This window comes from Camelina sativa, chromosome 16, assembly GCF_000633955.1.
Source record: "Camelina sativa cultivar DH55 chromosome 16, Cs, whole genome shotgun sequence".
Taxonomy (NCBI): Eukaryota; Viridiplantae; Streptophyta; class Magnoliopsida; order Brassicales; family Brassicaceae; genus Camelina; species Camelina sativa.
This window is the reverse complement of record NC_025700.1, coordinates 9,709,163-9,716,975: the sequence shown is the minus strand read 5'-3', so window position 1 is coordinate 9,716,975 and position 7,813 is coordinate 9,709,163.

Sequence of the window (7,813 nt, the reverse complement as noted above, 5' to 3'; positions counted from 1 at the left end):
AGAACCTTGATATTGATAAGCCCCACTCTAAAGAGAGACCATCATTGTCTCTAAACCTTTTACTACCAAACCAAATGAGTTTAATCATTGCATAGAATTGCCTCATGTTCTTGATTAATGAATGTTAAAGGAAATGGTTGATTTGAATGCATGTGGACATCTAAGACTCAAATCAGTAAAGGTTGTGATATGCTTGTCTAAAATCTTTAAGTACAGCTCATTCAACTTGCATCATAGTACTAGTAACTTGGACATTGATTCTAGCTGGTTTATTTGCAAGCTTTAGGAGCTGAGATCCCACTTTCAACCCTCCCCTACTTTCTTATGTCTTGTTTATTTGCTTGAGGGCAAGCAAAGACTAAGTTTGGAGGTGTTAATGTTCACATATTTTACCATGTTTTCCCTTAATATATTCACATCTTTTGCATCCTTTGCTATCCTTTTTGAGCATTATTGCATAGTTTTAGGATTGTTCTTGCATTAGTGTGTAGTTGCATTGCATTTGCATCTTTTCTTGCATAAACAGGTGATTTTGGAGCCTAAGGAGCATGGAAGCAATGCTGAGGAGAAGTGAAGCAATCATGAGGAGAAAGCAAAAGAGTTAAGGCTGGAGAACCAAGGTCTGGAGTCCAAATCGACTGCCCACTCGACCGTGTGCTAAGAGTGACTCGACCGAGTGGAAGGAGCACAAGAAAACCCAACTCGACCTAGCACCGGGTCGAGTTGGCCGAGCCGCCTGGCTGTTTTGTCTTTTAGCATTTTTAGGGCTTCCACTACTTTTTCTATTTAAAGGCCTTGTACCCTGCAGCCACCCAGAGTCCAGCTTTTTAGATAGTCAAAAACCTAGTTTTTACCCTTTTGGGAATTATTCCTTTTGCACTTTTATTTTTAGATCTTGTACCTCCTTGAAGGAGAAAAACATAAGATTCTTGGATTTTGGTTGTTCCATAACTTTCAAGATATTAAGAATTCGTGTTTGATTCCTTCTTCAATATTGTAGATCTTTCCTTTATCTTTCTATTGATGCAAGTTTCGGTATTTTCTGGGTTTATTACTTTGTTGTTCATCATGTGTTCTTGTGAGTAGTTGCTTAGGATCTTGAGGATGGGTTAGGTTGGGTTGTGGTAGAGGTTTGTTTGATTTGGTCAAGCTTAATTGTTGTAGATCTCTTCTAGGCTAGATATTCTTAATGTTGTTCCTATAACCGAGAGGGTAGGATCTGATCTCAAGCATCTTAGCATCAAACCAATGTCTAAGGAGCATAGATAAGGCTAGATCTAGAGACTATCATTAGGCTTGCTAAGAGATTAGAAGTCTTGTTTGATTTTTGACATATTGCTTAATGCTTGCTTGTATAGGTTTTTTACTTTGTGAGAACAAGTCTAGAAATATATGAGTTTGATTGTTTTTTGCCATGAGAGTGGATTAAACATGTTCTTAGAAATTATTGTCTAGAGATTAGCTCAAGTTGTTTGAGATTTGTTGGCCAAGTTAGATGACCTCAATCATTAGTCCAGCCCATGAATCCCTCCTCAAGACCTTCCTTGTTTATTGATTTCCTAGCTTAAATCCTGTTGTTTGATCGTTGTTTGATTTGCTTTTGTATTGCTTTGTTTTTCTTGCATTGCTCTGTTTTCCGGATTTGTCCAGCTCGACCCTGCACTCGATCTACACTCGATCGAGTGCTTGCTCGAGTTCATCCCCAGAATTCTTGTTTATGCTTTGTAGTTGTCCTGTCTTGTTTCCTGTTTCATTTTAGTTGCATTTCTGCTGCATTCACTTAGTGTCATGTTCATTACTTGTCTTGCATTAGTTCATTACTTGCATTATCATAGTTCTATTTCTGTTCTTGGTTCATCATAGCTTTGATTAGTCTGTTCTTTTTACATTTAGCATCTATCTTAGTAGTTTTTACTTTCTGCATTTTACATTCTGCAATAGGATTGTTAGTGACAAACATCCTTTACATTTGGCTTGACTTAGACATTTATGCACATCCTGATTGCTTGCAAACTCTCAGATTGGATTGACACCTCTTATACTACAATTGCATAAGGGGAATTGAAACACCTTGCTTTCACCATTGTTCATCATCATATCATTCATTTACATTCCATTTCACACACCGAGAAAAATACTAGTTTCAAATTTCAAGGGTGGAAAAGCATATACCTTCTATTTGGCTTGGTGGATCCCAATATATTACCTTTTCGCAAGCATGAGCTTCCCTAATTTCTATGAAAGTGGGCTTTCTCCCTTCAAGTAATGCTCGATGTGAGATGAGATTCAGCCGAATCATTGCTGCTAAGCTCCTCCTTGTCGTAGTTGGATGCTCCATGTACAACTCATCCAACCTAACTTTTTGATCCGATGTAAGAACACTATCATCAAACGGTGGCTCCACATAAGGTTCATCTAAAATGCTTTCATCAAATATGGTCTCCTCTTCTTGTGGCCAGTCATCGTAATCCATGGTCCCAAAAGCATTTTTCATTTTTTTTTTAAATCTACAAAAAAAAATAAATAATAATAATTAGTAAANAAAAAAAAAAAAAAAAAAAAAAATCTTAGACTATACTCAATTCTAAAATCTCAAAGGAAATCGTTTTGGTCCCCGGCAACGGCGCCAAATTGATCAACATGTCAATTAAACCCAATGTGTTGTAACATCCGAAAACCAAAATCCTGGTTTAGGGGTTGCATCGGTCGATGCATGAGGTGCATCAGTTGATGCATGTCCGGTTCTGCGTGTTTCAACTTAAGTTAAACGCTGCGTTTTGGGCAAAGGGAAAAGGAAAACGCCTTATATCGATTATTTTGTCTCAGTAGTCAACTTTGGCCGCTTTTGAGAGAAACAAAAGAGAGAAAGAGTGTTCTTGGTGTTCTTGGTGATTTCCGTGGATTGGTGGCATTTTCTGATGAAATGTGAGGCTTAGGACGTTGTAGGAGGCTTCTAGAAGTGTTTTCTTGCTTGATTGAGGATCAGAATCTTCTTGGCAAAGGTAAGTGCTGGACCATGGCTTATCTAGGCTAGAGATCTCTTTTATTTGCTTGTTTTGTGTTGTTAGGCTTGTTAGATTGGTATTTGGGACGATTGGAAGTTTTCTTGTGGCTTCAGGGAAAAATGATGTTCGGCATATGCATCGGTCGATGCACTTTGTGCGTCGGTCGATGCAAGTCTGCGAGGACGGCGCGATAAACTTTAGGGTTTTCATGCTATGTCGAGCATGCATTGGTCGATGCAAAGGGAGTATTGGTCAATGCAAGTTCCACTTGCATCGGTCGATGCCCACCATGCGTCGGCCGATGCAATCCCCAACTAGTGTCGATCGATGCATGTTGGTGTCGGTCGATGCAGAGTCCTGGTTTGTTATTGTTGATTGTTGGTTGATGGTTAGAGATGTCTCTATTGCTTGTGTGTATAGCCCAGTAGATGCGAGGATTGCCTTACTGACTGTTTATAAAATATTCATGCATTAAAATTTGTGTTTGGGGTGCAGGTAAAGCCAAAGTGTGATCGTGGAATCAAGGCAATGAAGAGGAGGATGTTCTAGGGACTCGATTGGATGTTGTCTGTTTATGCTAGGTTGCTAGAGTTGGGTCTGTAGAACATTGTTAGGATTGCTGGTTCTATGTTTCCCTATGGTTTGGTTAGTGGAATTGATATACTCGATTATTGGTTATTAATTATTGGATAATTTGTTGGTTATTGGTATTGGTATTATTTCCGCTGTTTGGTTTAATTGTGGTTAGGAGACTAGTGGGTATGGGACCACTAGTTATACATTATTTATTTATATTATATATTATTATTATTCTTATTATTTATTAAAAAAATAAAAAAACGGGTCGAGTCGTTTCAGTATGGTATCAGAGCTCTTACGGTTCTAGGTTTGGGTTCACTAGGTTTCTGTTGTTGATGTTGGGATTGAATGGCTTGATTGATTATGTGAGTTAGTCAATTGTGTGTGGCATGGAGTCCTAGAACATCCTCTTCGATCCTACAGTGTGATTCCAGGGTGAGTTTATGTCTCAGTGTTATAATAATTGTGTGGTTAAGCCTTCTGTTCATGGTAGTGCAGATGGTTAGAGAGGATGCTGTTGCTGGTCGTGGTCGTGTTCGTGGACACGGACGTGGTCGTGGTAGGGGCAGAGTCCCAGCGGTTAGTGAGACTGCGGACCAGAGTGTGACAGCAGAGGGTGTTGGCGAGTTGCAGGGTGTCAAGGGGGATTCCATGAGTGTGGCCGGAGGGGGTGATGTTGATGCTCTAGTAGCCGGTAATGTTAGGGCCCTAGGTGTTGGAGTCCCAGTGGGTGGAGTCTCGGGTGTCGACCTTGCGGGTTTTCGGGCACAGTTGATAGCGCGGTTGCCGCCAGTGGCACGGCTCAGGCTCGGGTAGTACCAGCAGTGGTGGCGGAGGAGCGGCAGCCAGTGGCTGACAGAGATGCTGACAGAGATGGGCCGTATTGGTACCGAGCGGTTTTTGGGAGGTACTGATCCTACCGCTGCAGATTCATGGAGGACGAGTGCTGAACGTAACTTCCATACTCTAAGATGTCCTGAGGAGTGTTGTGGCTGCTAGGAGAGTGCAGAGGGAGATGTCTTGGGCTGACTTCGTCTTGGAGTTCAACCGCAAGTATTTCCCTAGAGAGGCACTAGATAGGTTGGAGGTGCAGTTCCTTTAGCTAGCTCAGGGGACTTGGTCACTGTGGGAGCTTGACTTGGAGTTCAGTCGACTTCTGAGGTATGGGGGTTAGGATATGGAGTCCGAGGAGGCTTAGAACAGGAGGTTTTTGAGGGCCCTATAGAGGGCGAAGTTATGCTACGCGTGTAGAGCTGGTTGAGACTACAGTAGGGATTGAGGAAGATATCCAGGCACAGTTAGTGGCGGTAGCCCAGCAGTTCAGCCTAGTATTGCTCAGCATCAGGGAGGTTCTAGCAAGGGCGGCAAGCCTGCGCAGGGATCCAAGAGGAGATGGGAGGCTACGCAGAGGCCGGGTGGTCCGAGTTGCTTCGGGTGTGGGGGCAAGGACCACAAGATTGCTAGCTGTCCCAAGAGGAATGCTCCGACAGCAGCAGCTCGTGTATGTTATCATTGTAGGGAGCCATGGCACATCAGACCCTTGTGTCCCAAGTTGCAGCCGGTAGCCGTGGAAACGTTGCAGCAGGTGCAGCCGGAAGGGCAGCAGGTGGCAAGGATTGAGCAGGCGCCACGGGTTTACACGACTGTAGAGACTGGTGGAACCATTGCCGGGGAGATCACAAATATAATTTTTACTACTTTGTCTTTGTGAATTCTTAGTAAATCAGTTTTTATTTTGTCCTGTGATAAAGTGTTAGGTTCTCAACACATGAGGTTTGTGTAAGGACCTTGTTGGTGGGAGGGTTTTAGTCCCATGTTATCTTTTATTCTGGAGCTACTCATAGCTTCATTACCCCAGAGTGTGCAGAGAGTGCGGGTATCCTGGGAGATCCCGGAGAACGTGCAGGAGTTGTCAGAGTTGCTGGAGGTAAGTTTCAAAGAGTCATTGGTCGAGCGAGGGGTATCGATATTCAGATCGCGGGAGAGTCTAGGTCTGCGGATTTTCTTATCAGCCCAGTAGAGCAATATGACGTTATTTTGGGGATGGACTAGTTGAATCGGCATATGGTTCATCTGGATTGTCATCGCGGTAGAGTGGAGGTTGAGCACTCAGGAGGGAAGTTGGTCTTTCAGGGGATTAGAACGACTTTGGGGAGTCTCTTGATCTCGGCCATTCAGGCTGGGAAGATGGTCGAGAAGGGCCGTGAGGCTTATTTGGTTACTATATATATGCCGGAGTCAGTGGGGAAGTCTACGGTTAGCAGTATTCAGGTTGTGGAGGAGTTTAAGGACGTGTTTCAGTCATTGCAGGGATTACCACCTTCTCGGTCTGATCCATTTATGATTGAACTGGAACCATGGACAACACTGTTATCCAAGGCTCCTTACAGGATGGCTCCAACAGAGATGGCAGAGATGAAGAAGCAGCTAGAGGATTTGTTGAGCAAGGGATTCATCCGTCCTAGTGTATCACCGTGGGGAGCGCCGGTGTTATTTGTTACGAAGAAGGATGGGAGTTTCTGCTTGTGTATTGATTACAGGGGTCTCAACCGGGTCACTGTGAAGAACAAGTTATCTCTTCCCAGGATCGATGAGTTGTTGGATCAGTTGAGAGTTGCTACTTGGTTCTCCAAATAATAAATAATAAATAAACTACAACTAGTAGTCCCATACCCACTAGCCACCTAACCACAATCACAACCAACAGCGGAATAACAAATACCAATATCCAATAATAAACCAATATTATAACATAAACAATAACCAATACTTAACCAACAGGAAACATAAAACCAGCAACCTAGCAATGTTTCTAATAACCCAACTCTAGCAACCTAGCAATGCCAGACAACAACCAATCGAGTCCCTAGAACATCCTCCTATTCATTGCCTTGATTCCACGATCACACTTTGCCTTTACCTGCACCACAAACACAAATTGCAATGCATGAGTATTTTATAAACACTCAGTATGGCAATCCTCCCATCTATTGGGCTATACACACAAGCGATAGAGATACTCTAACCATCAAACCACAAGCAACAAACAAACTAGACTCTGCATCGACCGACACAAGGCTTGCATCGACCGACATCACCGGGGGACTGCATCGACCAACGCATGGGAGCATCGGTCGATGCAAGTCCCCGACGCATACTCGACATCACGCGAAAACCCTAATTGCATCGACCGACGCCTCCACATGGCATCGTCCGATGCTCTTACGTCAATCTACGTCGTCCTCGCACTTTGATCTACAGGTCAATTAAAACCCAATGTGTACTCCACCACGATCTAGTGGTATCATTGTAACACTTCAGGATCGAATCCACAGAGACCAAGCTATTGCACTATGAAATTATCAAGATCAAATATAGCTAAGACAAAAGAAGCTTGTGTTTGAAAATCACTAACAAAGCAGTTAAATAAAAGAGTTTTTAAAATCAATAAATAAAAGCATTGGGTGCAGGGAATCATTAGGGATTATGATCACGAATTTAGATGATTAGATAGGAATACATTAAACACAATTATTGAACTCAAATCACGTTTGTAAAGCTATCCTACTTCTGCAGTGATAACTATCTAAGCAATGAAATTACTAAATCCTAAACTTCCGTTTGAATCCAGCAAATCAAGCAAGCATTAATAGGTTCAGGTTTTATTAGTTCACAAGATGCCTCAACTTCAACTTCTGTTGGCTAAGGTCCACCTTGCTCACCTAAGTTCTTTTCCAGCAACTCAACAACACTTTTGGTGCAACAATGAATTAAACCTAAGATCATAAACTAGGTAGCTAATCTAGTTTAGGCTTTAAGAACAACAATAGAAGAAGAACAAAATAAATCAATCCCCAATCTAAAACACCATCGTTAGAGAATCATAAAACCCTTTAAAGCCTGAAACCCAATAGAAAAACTACTCAGACATGAAGAAACAGAAACAGCTAATCAAAGATGAAGAAAGCATAATTGAATAGCAAAAGAATAGAAATAGGGTTTAGAAATCTTCTCCAAAGTGTTAAAGAGGATTAGAGATCTTTTCCCAAAGTTACAAGTGCTCAAAGGCTGCGTAGAATAAAAGTTTTTCTTTTTAGAGGTCGTGCCTCTTGCTTAAATACTAAAATAAAACCCTAAAACTCGGTTTAAAACAAAAAAGTAAAAGTTGCTTCGGGTACGGGATCGGTCGACCCAAAATGTGGATCAGCCAATCCAGGATGCTTTTTTCT